The 7,182-nt window shown below is 36.1% G+C and overlaps 1 pseudogene across 1 annotated transcript; it reads left to right on the plus strand.

The window, feature by feature from the left end:
- Positions 1-699: 699 nt before the first annotated feature.
- LOC143629346 (uncharacterized) lies at positions 700-4,522 on the plus strand (annotated as a pseudogene). The gene is made up of 7 exons (XR_013152936.1): positions 700-1,137; positions 1,859-2,047; positions 2,620-2,711; positions 2,813-2,872; positions 2,977-3,046; positions 3,247-3,450; positions 3,619-4,522. The product of XR_013152936.1 is annotated as an uncharacterized LOC143629346 (transcript).
- Positions 4,523-7,182: the final 2,660 nt, after the last annotated feature.

The raw sequence follows: 7,182 nt of genomic DNA on the forward strand, positions 1-7,182 counted from the left end.
CTACAGATTTGTTTGATTTGTTACAATGTTCAATATAATTGCTGAAAATATATCAAAACTTAGTAAAATCCAGTTTGAATTTAAAGCTGAAATAGGTACCGATACCATACCGGTACCAACTGAACACAATGTACTCGTTTTACATGTTTTCGGTATTGGTACAATTTGGTTTCAGTATTTTTTGGTATTTTCAATGGTACCGATACCGATCAGTAACAAATCGAAAAAATTGGCAAGGTATTCGGTTTACGGTACCGTACTGATCTCATCCCTAGAAAGGTCTCTAGTCTCATGTTTATTCGGTATATGGTTTCATTCGTTTTTCGGTATCAGTATTTTTCGGTTCGTTACCGGTAGTGTACCGATCTCATCCCTAGGCTGAAAGGTCTCCCGTCTCATGTTTATCCCCAAATCAAATTTTGTTGGCCAAACTGGTTAACCTTTACTGCTAATGTAAATAAGTGTCCAAAACTTTACTAATCTATCGTATTAAGCTAGGAGATCTGTAAAACAGGACAACATCAACATATTGATCATAATTGTTCTCTTTTGTTTCTAATTTTTTGAACTTTTGATGATTAGATAGCTGGTAATGTATATGCACTAATGCACCCATGAACAATATGAAAAAGTTTAATCAGAAGCATCAGGCTGGTAAGGATGCCATGGTGGATTGTGCCATGTGGACCGATGGACTAATATGTGCTTTTGAAGCTAAACGCAGCCATAAAAAAGTATAGGCCGCAAGATATAATCGGGTGGAAAAAGCAAGGATTTAAAAACGGGAACGATAATTTAGACGAACGTGCTAATGGTAACACATATACTGCAAATTATTGGGTACCGATCGGGTGGTCTAGAATCAATCAACTTGTGGAGACAGTACAAGTGAATGACAGTTGGGAAACTCAACATTCAGAGTTTCAAATTAATGATAATGAAGTTACTGTTGCTGATATTGCGGTGCCTTATTGGGAACGACCCGGTGGGCCCACATGGTGGTGTCATGTTGATGCAGGACATCCTTCGGTTAATACTTGGTTAACTAACTCAAAATGGTTACATCCTGCTATTAGTATTGCTTTAAGAGATGAAAGCAAGCTTATAAGCGAGCGTATGATACATCTACTTTATGAGGTAATTTTCATATTTGTAAAGAGAAAATTGCACTAATGTTCCATGTGGTTTTACCGTATTGTGACTTGGTCTCCAGATTATTAAAATCGCAAACTTAGTCCAAACATTTGTGAGGGGGTTGCACGAATGCACACTGTCCTCACCGTCAATTCCTGTTATTTAATGGGAAAGTGATGTTATGTGCCATTCATGTGAGCGTAATTGTGTCTTTTCAAATCTGGAAGGTGATGATGCTCCTTGAACTTCATTGCATAATTGATGGTGATGAAGTCGACGCTAGGAGTTCTGGAGTTTGAAAGAGTATTTTATAAGGATTCCAAATCTGAAAAGGCATAAACACCCTCACATGAATGGCATATGACATCACTTTTCTGTTAAAAGTTAACTGGAAAATGATAGAGTTAGGCACTAAACGTCCAACCCTCTCACAAATGTTTGACCTAAGTTTGCAATCTTTAAATCTGGGGACCAAACATGCAATATGGTCACATGGCTGTCTCCGAGAATCGTTAATTCTTTTTTGGGCTAAAGGCGAAAATTTTTTTGGGTCTTAAATTAGTTGAGTAATTGGGTTTAAACATTAAGAATACATATTAAAAAAAATATATGCCTCATAGCCGGATCTGTATGGACAAACCACAGGAAGCATTTGTGCAATATTTTTAATGTGTAATTTTCAAACTTATGTGTTCATGTGTTTTTAAGGTTCTTTACTGCACAGGTTCCTGTTAGGGTTGCCGGTTGACTGTTATTTGAACTTTTGGGGCAGTCAGCAGGTGATCCAAATGTTGAAGAAGATGATATTCCAGTTGTGTTGAGATCATGGCAAGCACAAAACTTTTTAGTTACCGCGTTACATGTCAAAGGTTATGCAGCAAACATCAATGTCCTAGTAGTTTCAGAAGTCCAGGTTTTTCTATGCAACTTTCCATACATATGGTTTTATTGGAAGCAGTAACTTTGACTCATTTGGTTAAAATGAATCGAATGTGGTTGTTTTATCTCAAACATGTCAAAATGCAAATGCTTAAGCTAAAACGGGGAAAAGGGTCAATGGGTCAACCAAGTTAAAGGTAGGGGTGCAAACGAGCCAAGTCGCTCGCGAGCTACTCGAGCTCAGATTGATAAGAAGCTCGAACGAGCCAAGCTTTTTCAGGCTCGAGCCTTGAATGGGAAGCTCGTTTAGGCTCATTGAGCCTTAACGGGCCCTGTGCTTTCGCCCGTTTAAGGTACTACACGAGCTCGAGCCAAGCTTAGGCTCGTTTATTTTTTTTTTCAGAATATATAAATAGAATTATATATATATAAGCTCGAGCTCGGGCTCGGCTTGGCTTGGCTTGGCTCGTATACACCCCTAGTTGAAAGTCACCTAAAGTTTTTTTCTGCCTTCGTGTAACTCGTTTTATTGGGAGAATCAGATTGCTGTTTGTAATAATATTATCTAATAATAAAAGTTATAAACATTATGGATTACTTCAACAGGAGCTGCTTGCTGCTGGAGGAAGTAGCCTACCACAAACTATTCATGAAGTTATAGCACTCTTAGCGTGCCGCCTTGCCTGGTGGGATGATAGGTGAAATTTCTTTGTTCTAAAGTTTTTTCTTCAATTTTATTCGGTCATAATTTTCAACTTCTTGATTCTTTACTATTTTTTTGTAATTTTCACTTTGGTAGACTGTTTCGGAAATACATCTTTGGAGCAGCAGATGAAGTTGAGCTGAAGTTTATGAACAGGTTCTGAATATTGAAAATAAAAAATATATATATTAAAAAAATCGGTCCACCTCTGCATCATGTGATACTTGGTTTTAACAACTATAGCTTCTTACCTTTTGTAGGAGAAACCATGAGGATTTACATCTATTCAGTATAATATTAAACCAAGAAATCAGAAGATTATCTTCACAGGTGTTGTACTTTCATCCAAAGTTTATTTTTATGTATTATTAATACAGTTGGTAATTTGGACCCGTTTACTTATATATGGAGTATTATTTTTTATATCTATATTTGTGTTTTTATGTTGAAGGTTATTATTTTGTATACTGAATAGATGTAAATATTGGAGTATTATTTTTTATATTTATATGTGTGTTTTTATGTTGAAGGTTATTAGGGTAAAATGGTCTTTACACGCTAGAGAAGAGATTGTTTTTGAGCTCCTTCAGCATTTTAGAGGCAATACAACAAAGTGTTTACTCAAAGGAATAACAAAGAGTACTAGACAAATGATTGAAGAACAAGAAGCCGTACGTGGACGTTTGTTTACAGTCCAAGATGTCATGCAGAGTACGGTCCGAGCCTGGTTACAGGTATTATTTTTCATCATACCCATTAAAAGAAAATTGGTTTACCCGTTTGACCCATTTTCTCTTTCTATATTATAAATTAAACAAAATTAATAGATTACATGAGTTACATATGTATATTATTTATAGCGTAATGGTGAAACTTAAATTTAAAAACAAAAAACTTTTCAGGACAAAAGCTTGCGCGTGACACACAACCTAGGAGTCTTTGGTGGTTGCGGTCTTGTTCTTTCAATAATCACCGGTCTCTTTGGTATAAATGTGGACGGAATCCCGGGATCAGAAAATTCGCCATATGCATTTCTTTTATTTTCTTGTGTTCTCGCGCTTTTAGGCATCATATTAATATTCATAGGATTACTATACCTTGGACTTAAGAATCCCGCCATTGAAGAGGAAGTCGAGGTTAGAAAACTCGAGCTGCAAGAAATCGTGAAAATGTTTCACCAAGAAGCTGAATCTCATGCGCAACTTAGAAAATCTGATTCAAAAAACCAAATGTCTTCGGTTTCTGTCATTCCGGGCGGGAATGACAGTTATGTTCTTATGCCGTCGGAACATAATTAGTGGAGATTATTTCCTTAATCAAAAGCAGAATCTGAGGTATTAATGTGATTATATCATTATGATGATTTTCTTTTTGTTTAAATATTCATGAACTATGAATTTGTTTGTTTCAGGAAGGTTAGACCATTTAGTTGGAGGACTAATTTTGACAATTTGGTATAGACAAGTTGATGGTGCAATATAAATTTCAATTTTATGTTTTAGTTTCTAATATAAAAAGTCGCGTCGAGACGTGGAGGGAATTTGGTCGGTATTGGTTCTTTTTTGTTATAAATAAAGTTGTGATTGGCTAAAAGGATATCGACACGTGTTTTGCATCGACCCAAACCATAAAAACGAATACATGTACCAGTTTTGATAATACCAATGTTCCTGTTACATTGGTTCGGTTAGTCACGGTAGCACCCGTACAAGAATCTATTTTATGGACTTTCTACCGAGTACAAGAATCTATTTTATGACCGACAACGCTAAAATTTGGATTTACCACTGACCTATTATAAAGACTTTCTTATTTCAACGTTGTTCTTAAATCACCATGCAGTTAGTTTTCGTCTAATAACGTGTTTACTTGATATCATATTAAAAGATCTGTCTTTGGGACTTACATTGCCCGACGGTTGCTTCCGTCGACCGTGGACACCCAGTCCACTTCACATTGGGTTTACTAATATGAACGTTGTGTGCAGTCATGTCTTGATGTTTTGAAGATTGTGTGCGGTCATGTCTTGATGTTTTGGATTCTTTCGTTGACCAAAACATGTGAGAACATGTCCCAGTGACTTTTCACTTCTCAATACTACATAAGTATTTCTCCTAGTTGGTTAAACATATTTTATAATTTTCATCCAACGCTTCAACCTATTACTCATTTGAGTTTCACTTGCCCTTTTAGTAGATTTGATTGTTCAATGCATGATGACAATGGAAGACTTAACTAGAGTGGAATAAGTCTTTGAAATATTTGATACATTTAAACAATTATGTTTAAATATATATTTTATAAACTTATCCTTAGTTTATAAAAATTAATGGCCTATCTTGACTAAGTTGTTAACTAGTCTTCAATGAATTAGTCTAGTTTCTTCATTTTCATGTTGTAGAAATCTTAACTTTAACCTTGTAGACATAAACTTGGTAATCTTGATCTTTAGATGAGTATAGTCTTGATTAAGTTTTATGTTGCTTAATTGTGACTAATGCTGATCAATCAAGTATTAAGGGACATGTGTGTGACATAATTATCAATGATGAACTAGAACTTCATTGTCTTAATTAAGTCATTATCAAAACATTAAGGTTAATTAAAGTTTAAACTATTGTTTTCCGGTATAAAATTTAAATTTAACACAATAGCTCACATGTTTATTTTTAAATAAATCACTTTGTATAAGTGTAGCGCACACATAGACTTACTACAAAAGAAAAAGGTGAAGCACAACCAGCGGCGGACCTATAGCCCAATGCGCGGGGGGTGGGTGGGGAGAGGGGCGCCCATATTAGAAAAAATAAAGAATTTCAATTTGCCTCCCTGTAATATAGCGTCGCGAGATGGAATAACCACTGAAAATGAATTTGCGCATTTTGCACGTCTGTGAAATTTGGGCGGGTCAGTCTAAGCCCTTCCGCTAGATATATCCGTTAATGACCGTTGAGATGCAGGGTGTTTTAAGTCTTTTTTACAAATACAAAATTATGTGATATATCTGAGCCATTCTGTTTATTAAATTTTTCAAGAGCTTGAAAAACCTGCTTGCCGGGAAAAATGGCAGTCCGATCACCGGGTATTATCTTTCTCCACCTCCCTCTCCTTCGTCCACACTCCTTCTCCTTTTCTCCTCACCTTACTTCTTTCCTTAGTCTTATTAATCTTCTATCATTCCTCCACACTCTGTTATATATATATACACACACACACACACACATACACACACCCCCACACACACACACATACATACCACTGCCGAAGACCATCACTGATGATCGGGTATTTTGTATATATATTAGGGTATTAATTATGTAGTTTTATTGAGTATATTGTTAGAACTTTGGTACTTCATACATGCTTTTGTATTTCTGGTAATTGATCGTTAAAGATGCTAAATGCGAGACCTGTACGAGCATGGAATGATATCTCGGGAAGACCGAAGCATGATTTGATGTCTTGGGAAGTGTTACAAGGATTCGGGAAGAGTATGGATGAAAAATCATAAGTCGATGCTAAAACTGAACAAGATGGGTTGACAAAATGTGACCTTGAAGTAAAACGAACATATCCTGAGCTAGAAAATGAGTTACGGGAGCCATAATATATGAATTTTGGGTTTCTCGACGAGAGGAATCTGAAAATGAGGTTTTCTTCGGTCGCGATACGCGATGGGATGGTCATATGGCCATCGCGTATCGCGATGGACATAAAAAACGGGAATTTTAGGTTTATATCTCATTTTTCATAAACAAGAACCCTAGCTCCGTTTTGACGAACCAAAGACGATTTCAGCAGCTCCAAGAGGCGATTTCCATCACCATATCTTGTGCCAAGACCTTCCGCATGATCCATATCATCCGTATCGAAGATTTGATGATGTCACGGCTCGGCTAATCTCCTAGAATCGCACCCGGGATGTATAGTTTGTAATCTTTACAGTTTTTCTCATGTGATTAAGAACACTTGTGTATTATTATTGATGATTGATATATGATTATTGATGTTTGGTATTTATGAGTGTTCGGTCGGTTTAGGTTTACGTTGGTCTGAACGATCTGTTACCAGTTGCTAGATAATTAGTCATATAACTGTTTGGTTAGATTGAATGCGATAAAACATACAATTACCCTTAACTGAGTCACACTGGCAATGACTGTTTGATAACCAGTGCCGTGTGTAAAGTAATTGTTGATGTCTAAGGTTTTGTCTGATTGATCAGTTTTCAGTTAATCGTTAATAATTAATCTGTTAGGTTGCATGAGATACTGTTGGTTGCTTACTTGAATTCCCGGGTGTGATTTGCTTTGTTAACTGTTTGAAATTCGTTTACTTGTTCATTGCTTAGTTCTCTGAATTTACTAAAAATTGTTTGTGTGATCAGCACTAAAAATTAGTCACTTCATAATATTAAATCTGTTACACGAATACATTGACCACATAATCTTTGTGATACGATACCC

Source organism: Bidens hawaiensis, unplaced genomic scaffold, assembly GCF_021521415.1.
Source record: "Bidens hawaiensis isolate Kalapana, Puna unplaced genomic scaffold, B.hawaiensis_p1.1 tig00000459_1, whole genome shotgun sequence".
NCBI classification, from domain to species: Eukaryota; Viridiplantae; Streptophyta; class Magnoliopsida; order Asterales; family Asteraceae; genus Bidens; species Bidens hawaiensis.